Source organism: Bactrocera dorsalis, chromosome 3 (genome assembly GCF_023373825.1).
Source record: "Bactrocera dorsalis isolate Fly_Bdor chromosome 3, ASM2337382v1, whole genome shotgun sequence".
Classification (NCBI taxonomy): Eukaryota; Metazoa; Arthropoda; class Insecta; order Diptera; family Tephritidae; genus Bactrocera; species Bactrocera dorsalis.
In genome coordinates this window covers 31,614,101-31,633,870 of record NC_064305.1, presented here as the reverse complement: position 1 = coordinate 31,633,870, position 19,770 = coordinate 31,614,101, and the positions used below count along the sequence as shown (strand labels likewise).

Sequence of the window (19,770 nt, the reverse complement as noted above, 5' to 3'; positions counted from 1 at the left end):
GTCGGGGTATACCTTGCTAGCGACATGAACGTATCTGCACTCAAGCGGGTCAATCCGTTGAATGCACTCATTCCCGGTGGCATGCCATTTTATTTCATTTCTCTTGTCCATCGTACTACTCACAGACTCGCACCTCTCAACTTACTATCACAGTCACTACTCCCAGCCATGCGGCTCACAAACTCCACGCAATATGCTTATCTGCTCTTCCGCCCGCCCTTTTAGGTTTATATCCTTTTTATGTGTTAATGTTGAAGGTTGTTAATTGTCTGTCGTCTGCTGTTGTGTAGTTTGCATACGCTAGAAATGTAAATGATATTTTCATCATTCACACGACAAATGCAGTGGTCATTTTTTATAGCTCGCTGCCAGTTTTTAAACAGTGCGGTTGATGAGTTCTCTGTATTTCTATACAGTCTTTTGTAGAATTTTGTTGTCCAAATTTATTTGCGTGTTCTTGATTTTCGCCATCACTAACGACATTCAAATCTACACAAGTAGATATTTTTGCAGTGCGCACACGTACAGTAAACATATGGCCCTTCTACACTCATAATATGTAAGTACTAATTTGAACTTTAGTAGAAGAAGAGCGCAGCGGTTTCTAGTAATATAAGATAGCTGTATTAATAAATAACTCAATTTAATCGAATTTATAAATAGGACTTTGAAGGTGAGAACAGTCTTAAAAGAGTTGGCATGTGTCAATTATACAACGAGAACAATTTCCTGGGAAGAGTAAAACTGAGAACTCACTTAGTTGACAAAAATATCAGTACTGCAATGAGTTTCCTAGGAAAAGTAATACTCGTACTTAAAAAATTCTATTGCAAAATAAATTACTTTTGCTGTCTGACTTAGTATCCATAAATATTAATAATTAAATGAGAAAAGTAAAACTGAACACTAACTATCTCGCAAAATCAATTACTTATCCTTTTTGATATAGTGAAATATCGATACGAGTATTGCAATGAGAACAGTTTTGGGAACAGTAAAGCTTAGCATAAATTCTATATCAAAATTAATTGTTTGTGATTTTTTACTTAGACGACAGATATATCAATAATAAAGTGAGAGAGTGAGTGAATAGTAATTATGAGACAAATTATATCGCAATATTAATAACTTGTGCTTTGTGAAGCTCTCGAATTATGTGTCAGAAGTTATCTGCGTTTATATTCCCGATAAAGTAAAGGCATCCGCTATAACCCCGCTCATCTGCAAACTTACTCCTTCCTTCAATTTTACGTAGCTGATGCGAGGAAACTTTGTTTTGAGATATTAGAAGTCTGGACCTTCTTTGTTCATGATCAATATGTAGATGTCCCAGTAGAGAGAACATTCAATTGAGCCTGTAAGCCAGAAGATTGTTCGTTTCTAGTTTTGGTATTATAAAAGTCTTAGACTTGTGATTTCCTTCAAGCCAAGCTTTTGAAGTTCTAGGATAACTATAACAGCATACTTTTGGCAGCCACCTTTTATTCCTCTCGTCAATAGCAAATCCAAAATATAGCTGCTAAGCCATTTCTCAAGATCTCAAATGCAGCCAAAATATGACGTGCAATTTTATCGTGGCATTCCAAAGCCTTAAACTAAAAACAACTTTTTTCAAAGTATCAAAATATTGGGTAGTCGAAAAAGTCTTTTCGTATTTCTAATAAAATTTTAACTTATTTTTCTTATTTATAATAATAAAATATGTACCATTTTCGTCGACCACTTTCTGCCTTTTTTCCGCTAGAGACGTTATTCCATCAGAGTAAAACTTTCATCAGTGTAAATGGAAATTTCGAAATGTCCAGAATGGAAGCAAACAAACCACTGTTGCGCTATACGAACTGATACAACATCGTCTTTGTAAACTTCATACATTTCATTGATAGCATGGCATTCTATCCTTTTTTATACAACAATTTCTAAATATAGCATTATTTTTACTAATTTTTGAACATCTGTAACTCAACCGAATTTAATTGTTTTTTGGTTAGATGAAGCTTAAAATTTTTCCAATACTATATACTATGACATAATGTGATTGGTAGTACTGGAGATATACCACTGCAAGTCATCTATTGACAAAATACGAAAAGACTTTTTCGACTACTCAATATATGTGTGTATGTACATGTATATATGTATTATGACACAAAATGCGGCTGTATTTCGGTGTACGTATGAAAGTACATGGTATCACACGAAAGGAAGGCAACGACAAATCAAAGCGATGCCTGCTAAAATATGCATATAAAAAAGCGCACATGTCTACATACACACATATGATTCGGCGTATATAAATTTGCATACAAGAGCACGCATGTGTGTACAGACCCCATTAACCCAACACCAGCCAATACAATACAAAAATATATTTCTTGTTTCTATCACAGCCCTTGCGTTATAAAATTTGTATGCGGCAGTTTGCGCTTTAATTAAATTTTGAATTGTACGAAATCAAATTGCGTATTTAAAATTTTTGTCTCTCTTCAAGAGTGTTCATGTGCTTGTACTGTTGATAGTTATTTTCACATTTTCATTTATGTGCTTTGCTTTGCCGCTTTTATTTTCACTAATTTCGCGCAATTATGCGATAATGAAATTTTCTCCACGCTACTCGCGAACAAGACACAACGGAAGAAAGAAATTGATGCTGCAGCAATTGTCTGTTGCTTGCTGGTAACCACATTATCATGGCTTCGCATCATTTGCCTCTAGCGAGTCTTACACAGCCTCCGGTTTCTATTATCCCTGATTTTTATTTAGCAAAATGAGGTTTTGGATTTGACATGATTTTTCGTGTAGTTAACACTCGTCGTAATTCGCAATTTTGAGTCTAAGGTCAACGACTACGAGTTAAAACAAAGATTTGAGAAGCTGGTTGGCAACGGAAATTTAAAGAAATTCGTAAAGATCACAATTTTATAATTTAGCTACTTAATCCAAGCTAAAACATGTTTTCATAAAGAAAATATATGACACGTTTATATGGAAAAAGGAATAAGACCCACGGAAGCTTAACTTGTGGTAGCCATATAATTTCTTTCTTCAACTAACTCTGTATTGAATCTGAACCATGTTTGCAATAATTTCGAAAACAACCTTCACGTCTTTAAAGAATGGATGGTGGTTTCTATTTTTTTTAAGTTTTCTGAGGTTGAGAGTTGTACTCGTAATGTAGTGAAAAACACACTCGAAAGTTTAGCTACTGATTAAAAATTTACATATATACATTTTTCCTTACAATCAATTCTTATTAAGCTTGTTCTTTTGAGACTATTTCTACAATTTAAAAATCCTATCCGCCAGCAAAATGTGCGAAATATTGAAAAGTTACATTGAACAGTAAAAGGAATATTCATATTACTTCATTATGATGTGTGAGATTGCATATAAAACCTTTTACACATATAAAGCTTTACACAGACTAACATTATACAATTTTATAATAAGGCAATTTGAAGCTAATTAGGTAGGTAATTACTTTTGGACAATTAAGAAACTAGTTGACTTATAACGAATGACAAACACAAAGATCAATTTAACAAAAAATTAGTAAAGTTTATGCTAAAACAACCTTTTTATTTATTAATCGGACTAATAAAAATGGAGGATGGAGTCATGTGTAGGGAGGATGGAGTCATGTGTAGAAGTTCACGCAAGTGAGGAAAGTTCTCTGATCGCCATTCACTTGGGAGTGGCCAGAAACGATTCTTTTGCATATGACTCAAGCAGCTCACGACTTCCGGTCTTTGACCAAGTATCCTCTGGGTAGCCTAAGAACATCCGTTTGAAGGCGAGCTAACGTGAGAAGGCGAAACATCCCCTGCATAGGGTTGTGCGCTGGGTTTGGGACCCGCCACGTAAAAAAAAACACCCCCAGCGAATATTAACAACAAGCCTCGGATGAGTGACCCCCCTTTTGATGACGACCATGGCAAACGAAATAAGGACTACGAATTGAGGGCATGCACCTGGAATGTCCGGTCCCTTAATTGGGAAGGTGCCGCTGCCCAGCTGGTTGATGTCCTCGTGAAAATAAAGGCTGACATCACCGCCGTCCAAGAAATGCGATGGACGGGACAAGGACAGAGACGAGTAGGTCCTTGTGACATTTACTACAGTGGCCATATAAAGGAGCGCAAGTTTGGTGTTGGATTCGTGGTGGGAGAGAGACTCCGTCGCCGAGTACTATCATTCACTGCGGTGAATGAACGTCTAGCCACAATCCGCATCAAAGCGAGGTTCTTCAACATATCGCTGATTTGCGCCCACGCCCCGACGGAAGAGAAGGACGATGTGACCAAAGATGCCTTTTATGAGTGCTTGGAGCGCACTTATGAGAGATGCCCCCGCCACGATGTCAAAATCGTGCTTGGCGACTTTAACGCCAGGGTGGGCAAAGAAGGTATCTTTGGCACTACGGTCGGTAAATTCAGCCTCCACGACGAAACATCCCCAAATGGGTTGAGGCTGATCGACTTCGCCGGGGCCCGAAATATGGTTATCTGTAGTACTAGATTCCAGCATAAGAAGATACATCAAGCTACCTGGCTGTCTCCGGATCGAAAAACCACCAACCAGATCGATCATGTTGTGATAGACGGAAGACACGTCTCCAGTGTTTTAGATGTGCGTGCGCTCCGAGGTCCTAACATCGACTCGGACCACTATATTGTTGCAGCCAAAATTCGCACCCGCCTCTGTGCAGCAAAAAACGCACGCCAACAAACACAAGGAAGGTTCGACGTCGAGAAGCTGCAATCACAACAGACAGCCGAACGTTTTTCTACTCGGCTTGCACTCCTGTTCTCTGAGAGCACTCATCAACAATTCGGTATAAGGGAACTGTGGGACGGCATTTCAAACTCCTTACGTACAGCTGCAACCGAAACCATTGGTTTTCGGAAAGTGCAAAAGAACAGCTGGTACGACGAGGAGTGCCGTGTCGCAGCGGAGAGAAAACAGGCTGCCTACCTCGCAACGTTACGATCGACCACAACACGTGCGGGATGGGATAAATACCGAGAGTTGAAGAGGGAAGCGAGACGCATTTGCAGACAGAAGAAGAAAGAGGCCGAAATGCGTGAGTATGAACAGCTCGATAAGCTGGCCGACAGGGGTAATGCTCGAAAATTCTACGAAAAGATGCGGCGGCTTACAGAAGGTTTCAAGACCGGAGCATACTCTTGTAGAACCCCCAAAGGTGATCTAGTTACCGATGCCCAGAGCATACTTAAATTATGGAGGGAACACTTCTCTAGCCTGCTGAATGGCAGTGAAAGCACAACACCGGGAGAAGGCGAACCCGATTCCCCAATCGATGACGATGGAGCAGACGTTCCATTACCCGACCATGAAGAAGTTCGAATAGCAATCACCCGCCTGAAGAACAACAAAGCGGCAGGGGCCGATGGATTGCCGGCCGAGCTATTCAAACACGGCGGCGAAGAACTGATAAGGAGCATGCATCAGCTTCTTTGTAAAATATGGTCGGACGAAAGCATGCCCAACGACTGGAATTTAAGTGTGCTATGCCCAATCCATAAAAAAGGAGACCCACAATCTGCGCCAACTACCGTGGGATTAGCCTCCTCAACATCGCATATAAGGTTCTATCGAGCGTATTGTGTGAAAGATTAAAGCCCACCGTCAACGAACTGATTGGACCTTATCAGTGTGGCTTTAGACCTGGCAAATCAACAACTGACCAGATATTCACCATGCGCCAAATCTTGGAAAAGACCCGTGAAAGGAGAATCGACACACACCACCTCTTCGTCGATTTCAAAGCTGCTTTCGACAGCACGAAAAGGGGCTGCCTTTATGCCGCGATGTCTGAATTTGGTATCCCCGCAAAACTGATACGGCTGTGTAAACTGACGTTGAGCGGCACCAGAAGCTCCGTCAGAATCGGGATGAACCTCTCCGAGCCGTTCGATACCAAACGAGGTTTCAGACAAGGCGACTCCCTATCGTGCGACTTTTTCAATCTGCTGCTGGAGAAAATAGTTCGAGCTGCAGAACTTAATCGAGCGGGTACAATCTTCTATAAGAGTGTACAGCTGCTGGCGTATGCCGATGATATTGATATCATCGGCCTCAACACCCGCGCCGTTAGTTCTGCTTTCTCCAGACTGGACAAGGAAGCAAAACGAATGGGTCTGGCAGTGAACGAGGGCAAGACGAAATATCTCCTGTCATCAAACAAACAGTCGTCGCACTCGCGACTTGGCACTCACGTCACTGTTGACAGTCATAACTTTGAAGTTGTAGATAATTTCGTCTATCTTGGAACCAGCGTAAACACCACCAACAATGTCAGCCTAGAAATCCAACGCAGGATAACTCTTGCCAACAGGTGCTACTTCGGACTGAGTAGGCAATTGAGAAGCAAAGTCCTCTCTCGACAGACAAAAACCAAACTCTATAAGTCTCTCATAATCCCCGTCCTGCTATATGGTGCAGAGGCTTGGACGATGTCAACAGCGGATGAGTCGACGTTGCGAGTTTTCGAGAGAAAAATTCTGCGAAAGATTTATGGTCCTTTGCGCGTTGGCCACGGCGAATATCGCATTCGATGGAACGATGAGCTGTACGAGATATACGACGACATTGACATAGTTCAGCGAATTAAAAGACAGCGGCTACGCTGGCTAGGTCATGTTGTCCGGATGGAGGAAAACACTCCAGCTCTGAAAGTATTCGACGCAGTACCCGCCGGGGGAAGCAGAGGAAGAGGAAGACCTCCACTCCGTTGGAAGGACCAAGTGGAGAAGGACCTGGCTTCGCTTGGAATATCCAATTGGCGCCACGTAGCGAAAAGAAGAAACGACTGGCGCGCGGTTGTTAACTCGGCTATAATCGCGTAAGCGGTGTCTACGCCAATTAAGAAGAAAGACTAATAAAAATCGTGTGTTTATGCTTTCGAATACATATTTGTCATAACATAAACAAGTAGGTTAGGTTAGTCTGGTAGGCTTATAAGCCACACATAGACCAGTTTTACACCCCTATTCTGTGCACTTGACAAATTCAACATATTTCTAATTTGTCAAATTTTTAAATTTATCAAGCAGTTGGTATTCTGTGTCTGAAATAAAAAGCTCTTTTCTTTATAAGTTGTTAAGATGTCAAATGCTCTTGACAGCAGTGCTCGTTACGAATTAAATATCAGATTGTGCATCTTGTTGTGAAAATGAAAGATATTTTACTTTTGTTATTATTGTTAATACGAAGATGTTAAACGAAGATGAAAATTGTGAGAATAGAAATCGCGCGCGGTATTTAAAATGTTTACGCGACGAAAGCAATCCATTTTCTTTGAGCGAAAATACCTTTGTGCAAAATTTTCGATTAACTCGTGAAATTTGCCGCCACCTAATTGATGAACTGGCCCCACATGATAATCAGAAAACGTCACTACCTTTAACTGTAAGGGTTCTAGCAGCTTTGAACTTCTTTGGACACGGCTCCTATCAGAAATGTGTAGGTAACAACGTCAACTTGCCCATGAGTCAGTCGTCCCTTTCGAGAAGTGTGCAAGCTGTAGCAAAACTTATTGTGAAGGTGAAGGGAGGAGAAATAAAGTTTCCCAGTTCAATAGAGGAAGAAAATTTTATAAAAACGGGGCAAGTATTATTGTAATACAAATAATAATATGCTAATTCATTTGAAATATATTCCAGATTTTTTACAAAATTTGGAATAAAAAGCACCATAGGAGCAATTGACTGCACGCATATTGCTATCATTGCTCCATCATCAAATAATGTCGAACGTCCTCTTAATTTATATTTAAATAGAAAAGGATTCTACAGTATCAAAGTTGAAGCAATAAGTTTTGTTTTTGCATGCACATACATATATGCCAATGCAATTTTTCAATGCATTGTTTTTTAGGTTTGCGATCACCGATTATGTTTAACATTTGTAAATGCCAAATTTCCGGGTGCAACACATGACTCTGGAATTTGGGCAACTTCTGACCTACGAGAACATCTCATTCGTCAGCATACTAACACGTCTGAACAACAACGGAGAGAATCTTGGCTTCTTGGCGATCAAGGTTATCCTCTAGAACCGTGGCTTTTAACACCAGTGGGAACACCTAATACCCATAAAGAGCAAAAATACAACAAATTACATGGTTCTGCAAGAAACTGCATAGAGAGAGCATTTGGTGATTTAAAATCTCGCTTCTTATGATTGTTGAAGCACCGAGTTCTACATTATTCACACGAAACTTCCGCTTTGTTTGTTAGTACTTACGTTATATTGCATAATATAATGACGAAAGCACGCAAATAGATGACGGGGTTGCAGAAGACTTTGATTCTCCAACAAATGATTATAACTCTTCACAGTACATACGCGAAGGTGAAAGAACAAGATCAAGATATATATCACCTCTTTAGTTATATAAGTATATACAGAAAATCCATATACTTATGTACATATATAAATGTTCTCACAATTCGACTTTCGAAATACACTACTTACTTCCATTATTTATTTATCCTTTTTGTTAAAAGAAAACAAATTGAAATTTGCATTCCACTTTTTTTATTCTATTATAAAACAAAAAACCAAACTTATTAAATTCAATAAATATTAATTAAATAAAAATATTACACATACGTTATTTCAATTTTAATTAAACTTATATATTATTATATTATTATATATATTATTTTACATTATTAGAAATCGATTTTATTAGTTCTGTTATAGAACTAGTTAGGCCTTGAATGGCCTGCATCATTTCACGATGCTCCCGTCGCCTCTCTTCCTCAGCAGCATTCCTTTTTGATATATCAGCTATCAAAGTGCTGATAAGCTTATTACGTGCCTTTCGTGATAGCACCGAAGTTGATGCATCCTTAAAAGAAAAAAACGTAATAAGAAATTGCAAAAAAAGGTATATATTTTGTAATTATATCATAATGAAAACTTACCTGGTTTTCCAAGCTAAGATGCGTAGGTGGTGTCGATGGACTTGCTGGATGGTGTTCGGGATTTGGGGTTGCATCTACCTGACTGCATATCTGTAGAGGACTACCCATGGGTGAAGAAATTGCGCATTCATCACTTTGCTCAATTGGCTTTAAACCTAGGCTTTGCACATTTTGTACCCCATCTACAGCAGCCGAACCGAATGTAGACAAAGCCATTTCCTCAAAGTTCGTCATCGGTTTGGAACTTGGACCTCCACCTGTGAGCCTTTGGTTCATTTTCAACCGCCTTGCACGAGTGCGCAGTTGGCTTTTCCAAACGTCTAACGTCTACAAATTAACACAATATAATAAATAAACGAAACATAAACTAAAATGTTACCTCTTTCCATTTTGCAGCACTTCGTGTTGGTCCTCTGCTGCCACAACTCCTTCATCTGTTGAGGCGTTTTTGGGCAATTTTTCCCCGTACCCATTTCTGGGTGTGCTTGGCAAAACGAAACATATGCCTCCAGTTGCTCGTGCGTAGCTCTATCGTGTTCGGGTTTACTACCAAATAAAAGTTAAATTATAAATTTTCTTAATAATTAAAATTTGAAAACTTACGTTGCAGAACAGTCCATTTTAACGAATAGAATTTTGATTTGAATAGAAATCAGCTGTTTTCTATTTACATTATTTTGTTCACCATACGTGTGGGGAAAGCTTTACGAATTGAAGCTTTTACTTTTAACAAGATTGCCACAGAATACAAAAATATATCTCGCTTGATAAATATTTGAGTTAATTGTCAATATTTTATTAATTTGTCAAAAGCACAGAATAGGGGTGTTAGTCGCGAATTGGAATAAAATCTGTTGTCTCACTGACTGACCTTTGCTAATAGAGGACAAGTGCACAAAAGATGCTTCATTGTTTCCCTGAACATTTCCTGCAGTTTTCTTGATTTATCAGCCCCATTCTGAAGGCCTGTGCCGCCAGCAGACTATGACCAGTTAGTCTTACAATAATGTTCTTACAGCACCTTCTACCGAGTGCCAGCAGATAGATCCTTCCATCGCATTTTGATTTTCCTTTTCATACTTTTGTACAGATTGTTGTATAAATAATACATGAATTGCTCATTGTTGATCACGTTTTTATGCCGTCGATGCCTTTGTGATCTTGAATCCAGTACAGATTAAGTCACTCTTCTCTGCTGCCTTGCTTTCGGAGACACTTTTGGCCAATATGTGAAACGAAGCTTTGACAGCCTTGGGTGCTGATTGGCTGTCCACGCAGATGTTGACTTTAGAGTTGTCTGCTGATGTATTAGAGGCTAGCTGCTCGAGCCATCCGTATATATGTTTAAGTGTTACGCGAAGCAATCATGGCTTTACGCCAGTGTTTCCCAAAGTGGGCGATAACGCCCCCTTGTGGGCGCTGCAGGTGTCAAGGGGGGCGGTAAGAGACACAGAAAGAAAATGGGGGCGTTGTGTAGAGGCCTGGGGGGTTATTTGTAATTTTATTTAGCTAGGAGGCCTCTTAGACAACGACTACATGAGCTCTCGACTCTCAACAACAACTTGTGAGCATCAACTAATATGAATTAAAAGATTGCTCAAACTCGGTTCTATATTTCTCTCCGCGTAGTTCATATATCTGTCCTATTTTACTGAATATAGAAAAAATGAAAATCATGTCAATCGGTCGCTCCTTTCATAACGGGGTATCTCGACAGGATAGAATTTATAGAATACTAACTGTCAAACATATTGCTATTGCCATTGCCAAATCTGTATGTGGGCATAATATATTATAATCATTTACGCAAAGGTGTAGGGTAGGTAGGTTCGTGCTGATGTAGGGCATGCTTTGAGCTCTTGAAAAATTTATTTTATCATTTGCGAAATGACGTCGGGTAGGTAGCTGATGTAGTGCACGTTTTGAGCTTTTGAACTCCTTATATCTTTTATGTGGAAAATAAAAAACAGGATCTTTATCCTTTCTTACAAATGTTAAGGAAAATAAGAAAAATAAGGAAAGATAAGGAAATGTATTTCTAGGAAAAATAAGAATTCATATTTTGGACTACTATATAATAATTGTGCTAAAGCATTCCTATATAAACAATATAATATTTATTTTATATTCATTTGTGGTTTTGCGCGCAATAGATGAGCATTACTTTCGCCTCCTTTACACTACTCGCGAAGTTAAACGTATTTCTCAAAATAAAACAATGTCGGAAGGAAAAAATAAGAGACGGCAATACTGTGCGGAATACATTAAATTCGGATTCATTGAAAATCCTACAAACCCATCGTCGCCTTTGTGTCTTCTATGTCTAAAAACATTTTCGAATGAAGCAATAAAGCCTTCAAGACTGCAAGATCATTTGAATAATGAAATGCATCCAGATAAGAGAGACTAGTATGTAGCATATTTTCAAGACCTAGAGAAGAAGCATAATACTCAGCCAAGTGTAGCAAAACTATTTTCAGCGGCTGCTAGGCAAGATGACGACGGACTTTTTGCTCAAAAAGGCAAACCACATAACATCGGAGAAGAGTTAATATTGGCAGCAATAAATGAAGTAATAACTACCGTGCTTCAAAAACCGGCCGCAGATATTATCCGAAAAATTCCTTTAAGTAATAATTCTGTGCAAAGACGAATTGATGAAATGGCTGAAAACATTGAAGAATCATTGTGCGATCACCTGAGGACAAGCCAATTCTCAATTCAGCTCAATGAGTCCACTTTACCAACTAATGAAGCATTGTTGTTGTCTTACGAGTACGTGAGGTTTATTAAAGATGAGAAAATATGTGAAGAACTATTATTTGCTAGAAATTTAGAGACCGATACAAAAGGCGAAACCATATTCAATATATTGGAAAAGTTTTACGATGAGAAAGAGATTCCTTTGAAAAATATTATTTCAATTGCTACGGATGGCGCTCCGGCTATGATAGGGTGCCAAAAGGCTTAATAGCGCACTTAAAAAATTAAATTCCAGATGTCCTTGGTGTACATTGCGTTATTCATAGACAACATTTAGTTGCTAGAAACTCATGTCATCAAAGCAGTCAATAAAATCCGCAACAGCTCTTTGAATGATAGATTATTTCATCAGCTTTGTGTTACTAATGACGAGGATTTCAAACGTTTGTTGTTTCATACTGAAATTCGTTGGCTATCAAGAGGCAATTGTCTGACTCGATTCAATAACCTGTTTGACTCTGTTATAGAGTTCTTGAAAACTAAAGATACAGAAATTCAAGACAAGCTCATAACATCAAAGAATGATATAGCTTACATGACAGACCTGTATAAATTGTTCAACGACATGAATCTCCAACTGCAAGATGATAAACTAAATTTGATTAAAACAAAAAACGTCGTTGCTGCTTTCGCAGCCAAACTGCTTCTACACAAAAAAAATCTGGGCAGACGTGAGTTTCACAATTTTCGGAATTTATCAGTATCATGCAGTAACGACGAATTGTTTGCCTACTGCCAACATTTGGAAAACCTTCACATTGACTTCACCGAACGATACCGGGACATTTTGAACTTATAAATACCAGACTGGGTGTTGGATCCGTTTTCAAATGTCAACACAGCAATGTCACCTCAGCTGGAAGAAGAACTTATAGAATTGACAACAAACGAGGAAATAAAAATCAAGTTCAAAAATGGTTCCAAGAATTTTGGCTACAAAAACCGATTTCGCAATTGTACCCTGGATTGTGGCCAATCCTTCAACGATTCTTGATAGCATTCCCATCGTCATATTTGTGTGAACGTGGATTTAGTGCTGTGACAACACTGCTTACTAAAAATAGAAATCGTTTGCTTGCCGAACGTGGCGACTTGCGACTGTTCTTGAGTAAATAGGAACCTGATATTAACAAACTTATAAAAGAACATCAGATTCATTCTTCGCATTAGTTTTTATATATTGATCGATTATTTAATTTAATTTTTAATAAAAGATTTTCTGTTTTAATACTATAAAGTTTTGTTTCAATAATCATTCTTATTGGTAGGTGGAGCCCGTAAGAGTTAACTTGAGACTTAAGCGCCGTTGTATGTTACCTACTGCGCTCAGGTTTCAAGTTGCTGGTTATAGTAAAAGTTTCGCTTAGAATTCTCCGTTAATATACATATATAGGTCACAATAATTAATTTGAAGTTATAGTGGTTTTTAAATAGGTGAAAAAAGGGGGGCGCTAAAAAAATATTTATTCTCAAAGTGGGCGGTAGACAAAATAAGTTTGGGAACCATTGCTTTACTCCAACCTTTTTTTCTATGTTTTGTCTAAAGCTTCTTTCCCAATTGAAAAGTGGGATTATGTAGTCGGCTCTTATCTTAAGTGATTCACATTCTATGTACTAGAATACTAAAAGTTTATTTAATAATGAATATCTATTTTTCACCTTCAAAGTTATCATCCCCAGATACGTACATTGCATTTTTTTCATCGTTTTTTTTTTAATCCACAAAGTACTTAAAAAAGTAATTTTGTATGATCATGTTTAGTTCCTCTTTCAAAGCAATTTTTATTTCCTCGATCGTAGCGTACCATCGTACTTGCATGTGCCTCTTCAGTTCTGGAAACGAAAAAAATTGAAAAGGGGCCTGGTCGGCCCTTAACTTGGCGCGCTTTATTCGCTCTTGCACAAGCATAAACCTATGATTCGTAACCACTTATGATTCAGTGGGGCAGACTGAGTGCCATATATACGCGACGCTGTTTTTGGTTGAAAATGAGCAATTTCGGCACAAAAGTCGAAGGCAAATTAAAACACATGGAAACAAAACAAGGGTCAAAAACTAATCTTTCAAAGTTACTGATTTTGTCAGCACAAAATAAAACTTATATCCCTTGAGTACCAACACAACGCAATATAGCAATGGAAAATCGAATACACGTAGCCCGCGAAGTACACTTACATAGTACACTCTCCCGCCAGCCAATTGAACCAAATTTAACTAAATAGTGTCTTAGTCAGGCACATACATAAACATATATGCACATACACATACACACAAGTCAGTTAATAAGTGTCAAAAAATAGCTTCACACGTTAAATTAATGATTATCGCTGGAAACGCTGAAATGAATGTAATGACAGCAATGACAGATTGTCGCACTTCAAATGCTGTACTACGTTTGCAAGCAATGTGAGACATAACCTTAAATTTACATATACAAGCACACATATATATAAAGGGTGATTTTTTAAGAGCTTGATAACTTTTTTTTAAAAAAAACGCATAAAATTTGCAAAATCTCATCGGTTCTTTATTTGAAACGTTAGATTGGTTCATGACATTTACTTTTTGAAGATAATTTCATTTAAATGTTGACCGCGGCTGCGTCTTAGGTGGTCCATTCGGAAAGTCCAATTTTGGGCAACTTTTTCGAGCATTTCGGCCGGAATAGCCCGAATTTCTTCGGAAATGTTGTCTTCCAAAGCTGGAATAGTTGCTGGCTTATTTCTGTAGACTTTAGACTTGACGTAGCCCCACAAAAAATAGTCTAAAGGCGTTAAATCGCATGATCTTGGTGGCCAACTTACGGGTCCATTTCTTGAGATGAATTGTTGTCCGAAGTTTTCCCTCAAAATGGCCATAGAATCGCGAGCTGTGTGGCATGTAGCGCCATCTTGTTGAAACCACATGTCAACCAAGTTCAGTTCTTCCATTTTTGGCATCTTTGAAAAAATACGGTCCAATGATTCCACCAGTGTACAAACCACACCAAACAGTGCATTTTTCGGGATGCATGGGCAGTTCTTGAACGGCTTCTGGTTGCTCTTCACCCCAAATGCGGCAATTTTGCTTATTTACGTAGCCATTCAACCAGAAATGAGCCTCATCGCTGAACAAAATTTGTCGATAAAACACATTTCGAACCGAACACTGATTTTGGTAATAAAATTCAATGATTTGCAAGCGTTGCTCGTTAGTAAGTCTATTCATGATGAAATGTCAAAGCATATTGAGCATCTTTCTCTTTGACACCATGTCTGAAATCCCACGTGATCTGTCAAATACTAATGCATGAAAATCCTAACCTCAAAAAAATCACCCGTTATGTTCAGTTCACCAAATACCGCATAGCACACATATCAACAAAAACAGGAGATTTTAATAGATGACAACATTTATTTCAACTTTTCAAAAAATAAAAACAGAGAACGTAACCTCCGCTGCAGAAGTTTTTTGTGTACTGAATTACCGTTATGCTTGGCAGTAAATTTTCACGAGATGAGTGTTTGCTTATAAAGGGTGATTTTTTAAGAGCTTGATAACTTTTTTTTAAAAAAAAACGCATAAAATTTGCAAAATCTCATCGGTTCTTTATTTGAAACGTTAGATTGGTTCATGACATTTACTTTTTGAAGATAATTTCATTTAAATGTTGACCGCGGTCTTAGGTGGTCCATTCGGAAAGTCCAATTTTGGGCAACTTTTTCGAGCATTTCGGCCGGAATAGCCCGAATTTCTTCGGAAATGTTGTCTTCCAAAGCTGGAATAGTTGCTGGCTTATTTCTGTAGACTTTAGACTTGACGTAGCCCCACAAAAAATAGTCTAAAGGCGTTAAATCGCATGATCTTGGTGGCCAACTTACGGGTCCATTTCTTGAGATGAATTGTTGTCCGAAGTTTTCCCTCAAAATGGCCATAGAATCGCGAGCTGTGTGGCATGTAGCGCCATCTTGTTGAAACCACATGTCAACCAAGTTCAGTTCTTCCATTTTTGGCAACAAAAGTTTGTTAGCATCGAACGATAGCGATCGCCATTCACCGTAACGTTGCGTCCAACAGCATCTTTGAAAAAATACGGTCCAATGATTCCACCAGCGTACAAACCACACCAAACAGTGCATTTTTCGGGATGCATGGGCAGTTCTTGAACGGCTTCTGGTTGCTCTTCACCCCAAATGCGGCAATTTTGCTTATTTACGTAGCCATTCAACCAGAAATGAGCCTCATCGCTGAACAAAATTTGTCGATAAAAAAGCGGATTTTCACATTTCGAACCGAACACTGATTTTGGTAATAAAATTCAATGATTTGCAAGCGTTGCTCGTTAGTAAGTCTATTCATGATGAAATGTCAAAGCATACTGAGCATCTTTCTCTTTGACACCATGTCTGAAATCCCACGTGATCTGTCAAATACTAATGCATGAAAATCCTAACCTCAAAAAAATCACCCGTTACCTCTGTGTTAGTGTGTATTTAATCCATATAAATAGCTGCAAAATGCGCGAGAGCTGCAAAAAGAACTTACAGTTGGGAACGTAGCTAAAGATTAATGCTGAATGCTTCGGTCTGAATAATTTTTCGTAGTTTTTGGACAACAGTATATACAAAATTTCGTGAAAGTAAATAATGAAATAAAAATTTTCCCATACTAGGTTTTGCTTTTGATCGTTCAGTTTCTATACAGCTATGTGCTATAGTGATACCATGTACGCAATTACTTCGCAGCTTGTGGCGTTGCCTTAGACAATAATTCATCCCATATTTTGTGAAGAAGTCTCCTCAAATAAATTTTTTTTTCGTTACAAGAGCTTGATTTTCTTAGTTCAGTTTGCATATGCTGTATTGAACCAATCAAAAAAATTTTTCCATACACATACATTTTTGAGAATTATTCTCAAGGGAATTTCTGTCAAATTGCGTGATGATATTGTATCTTGTCAGTTAAAAAAGTTTTTCATATAGGATTTTAGCTTTGATCGTTCAGTTTGTGTAGTCAAAGATCGGTGGTACATGCATATAAACAGTTCCTTGGAGACGTGTGCGAAAGAGCAATGTCTCAAAATCTGAGGAACCATATCAACCCAGCTCATCATGCTGATCATTTCTATACATATATTATATGTTTTCGAGGGTCTACGACATTTTCTTCTGGGTGTTACAAAGCTCACTTTATATACCCTATTTAGGGTATAAAAATAATCATTTATTTGTAGGAGTATGAGTTTGAATCCATGCTTCGATATACAATATGTATACTGCAGAAGTATATCTATATCTGTAAGTGAACTTCCTTTGCTCTTAAGCAAATTACACCGAACTTTAGATGTCGAAAAATGGATTTTATTTGGCAGAAAGGTAGATGGGGGAAGGGAAGTGAAGGCAATGGAAATGCGCGGCACCCACTTTCCACATAGATTTCTCATACCGAAATATTTATTCGCTATATATCAAATATGTTTCTTTGATGTCTTTTTTCTTCTTCTCAATTGGCGTAGACACCGCTTACGCGATTATAGCCGAGTTAACAACAGCGCGCCAGTCGTTTCTTCATTTCGCTACGCGGCGCCAATTGGATATTCCAAGCGTAGCCAGGTCCTTCTCCACATGTTCCTTCCAACGAAGTGGAGGTCTTCTGTTCCTCTGCTTCCCCCGGCGGGTACAGCGTCGAATACTTTCAGAGCTGGAGTGTTTTCGTCCATTCGGACAACATGACCTAGCCAGCGTAGCTGCTGTTTTTAAATTCGCTGAACTATGTCAATGTCGTAAAACATCTCATACAGCTCATGGTTCCATCGAATGCGATATTCGCCGTGGCCAATGCACAAAAGACCATAAATCTTCCGCAGAACTTTTCTCTCGAAAACTCGCAACTTCTACTCATCGGTTGTTGTCATCGTTTAAGCCTCTGCAGCATATAATAGACGGGAATTATGAGTGACTTATATAGTTTGGTTTTTGTTCTTCGAGGGAGGACTTTGCCAATTGCCTACTCAGTCCGAAGTAGCACCTGTTGGCAAGAGTTATCCTGCGTTGGATTTCTAGGCTGACACTGTTGGTGGTGTTAATACTGGTTTTCCTAAATAGACGAAATTATCTACAACTTCAAAGTTATGACTGTCAACAGTGACGTGAGTGCCAAGTCGCGAGTGCGACGACTGTTTGTTTGATGACAGGAGATATTTCGTCTTGCCTCGTTCACTGCCAGACCAATTTCTTTTGCTTCCCTGTTCAGTTTGGAGAAAGCTGAACTAACGGCGCGGGTGTTGAGGCCGATGACATCAATATCATCGGTATACGCCAGCAGCTGTACACTCTTATATAAGATGGTATCTTTTTTATTTAGTTCTGCAGCTCGATAAGAGCCTCTTTAGGGCGTCCACTGCCTTCATTGACCTCGCTGCTCATTTCTCTTTGTTCAAGCTTAACAAACCACCTTTTAATGCTTTATATCCAAATAATATTAACCAATCTTACGAAATTTGTTTTGACTTATCTTATGTAAGTTAACAAAAAATGCTTCACCAAAAATGATATATCTCATAAACTAATATCTGGAGAGCTGCCAAAGTTTTGAAGGTTACGGCTAACTAAAACCGGTAAGGATTTAGTTCTAGTAGAGTCATCTTTTAGTTGCAGTCAAAGTAATCAAATTCATTAATAATGCATTTAAAATTTCAGAGCAATGTTCTCAGAAATGTATAGTTGGCAACTCCGACAACGCAACCAACAACCTTACGCCATTGTTTTTAAATACTTTTTAAGCCGAAAAGTTCCTTCCAAAACTCAAAATGGATTTTGTTAATGCACATAGTTGTACTGGCACAGCACCCTCGCAGACAAGACTTTTGCGTAACCACAACAGCAAGCAACCTTCCTGCAATCAAAGTTTTATTTGTTTATTTTATTTTTTTATCGCCGGAAACAAAAGTGCAAAGCACATTAAGCTCGACACTTTTGCAAGTGTCGAGAAAACTCGATTCTCGAGTAGAATCGGAATCGAGCTTACCATCCCTACTGGCAGCTATCGCGTGCACATATAAAACCTCCGCACAATAACCACCACAAAAAATATGATTTTTTTCCATGTTATTTATATGGAAAACAGAAATTTTGAAATAGGCACCTCTTAATATTAATATTAGGAGCTCATCTTTTGAGTGACTTTTTTTCCACATTTTCGAAAGTTTTGAGCCTGTTTTTCAGATGAAAAAAGAAGGTTGACTCAGAATGGCACACTCTAGTGTGTATGCTACAAAAAATCATTTATGTACGTATTTTAAGCAACTCGCATTCACATAGATATAGAAGCATTTTAAAAACCATTTGTTTGTGTGGAAGATTGTGGGCACCAACAAATCCTTATTCCACCTTATTCTCTTCATCTGTGGGGAACACCTTTTCGAGCAGTTTGAAATGCTGCTACCGCCGAAATCTTTATGCAAGGGTTTAATGTGTTCGCCGGCAGCTTAATGGCGTTTAAATACGTTGCAACAACATTGTGGCACACTTAGTTCGTACATATTTACCTACACATATGTAGCCAAATAAAACATATGTTGTTGTGGGATGGTACAATGAGGCCTATCAGTCAAATGTATTTTTATATATATTTAAATCAGTGTGGGTTGACAATCTGCCTACAAGGCCTTACAAGCATATAAATATTCAATCCTTGCGCATATTTGTGTCAAAGTAAAGGGTGATTTTTTAAGAGCTTGATAACTTTTTTTTAAAAAAAAACGCATAAAATTTGCAAAATCTCATCGGTTCTTTATTTGAAACGTTAGATTGGTTCATGACATTTACTTTTTGAAGATAATTTCATTTAAATGTTGACCGCGGCTGCGTCTTAGGTGGTCCATTCGGAAAGTCCAATTTTGGGCAACTTTTTCGAGCATTTCGGCCGGAATAGCCCGAATTTCTTCGGAAATGTTGTCTTCCAAAGCTGGAATAGTTGCTGGCTTATTTCTGTAGACTTTAGACTTGACGTAGCCCCACAAAAAATAGTCTAAAGGCGTTAAATCGCATGATCTTGGTGGCCAACTTACGGGTC

The 19,770-nt window shown here is 38.4% G+C and overlaps 1 pseudogene; it reads right to left on the bottom strand.

The window, feature by feature from the left end:
• Window positions 1-8,540: 8,540 nt before the first annotated feature.
• LOC125777536 (uncharacterized) lies at window positions 8,541-9,574 on the bottom strand (annotated as a pseudogene).
• Between the last annotated feature and the right edge of the window lie 10,196 nt (window positions 9,575-19,770).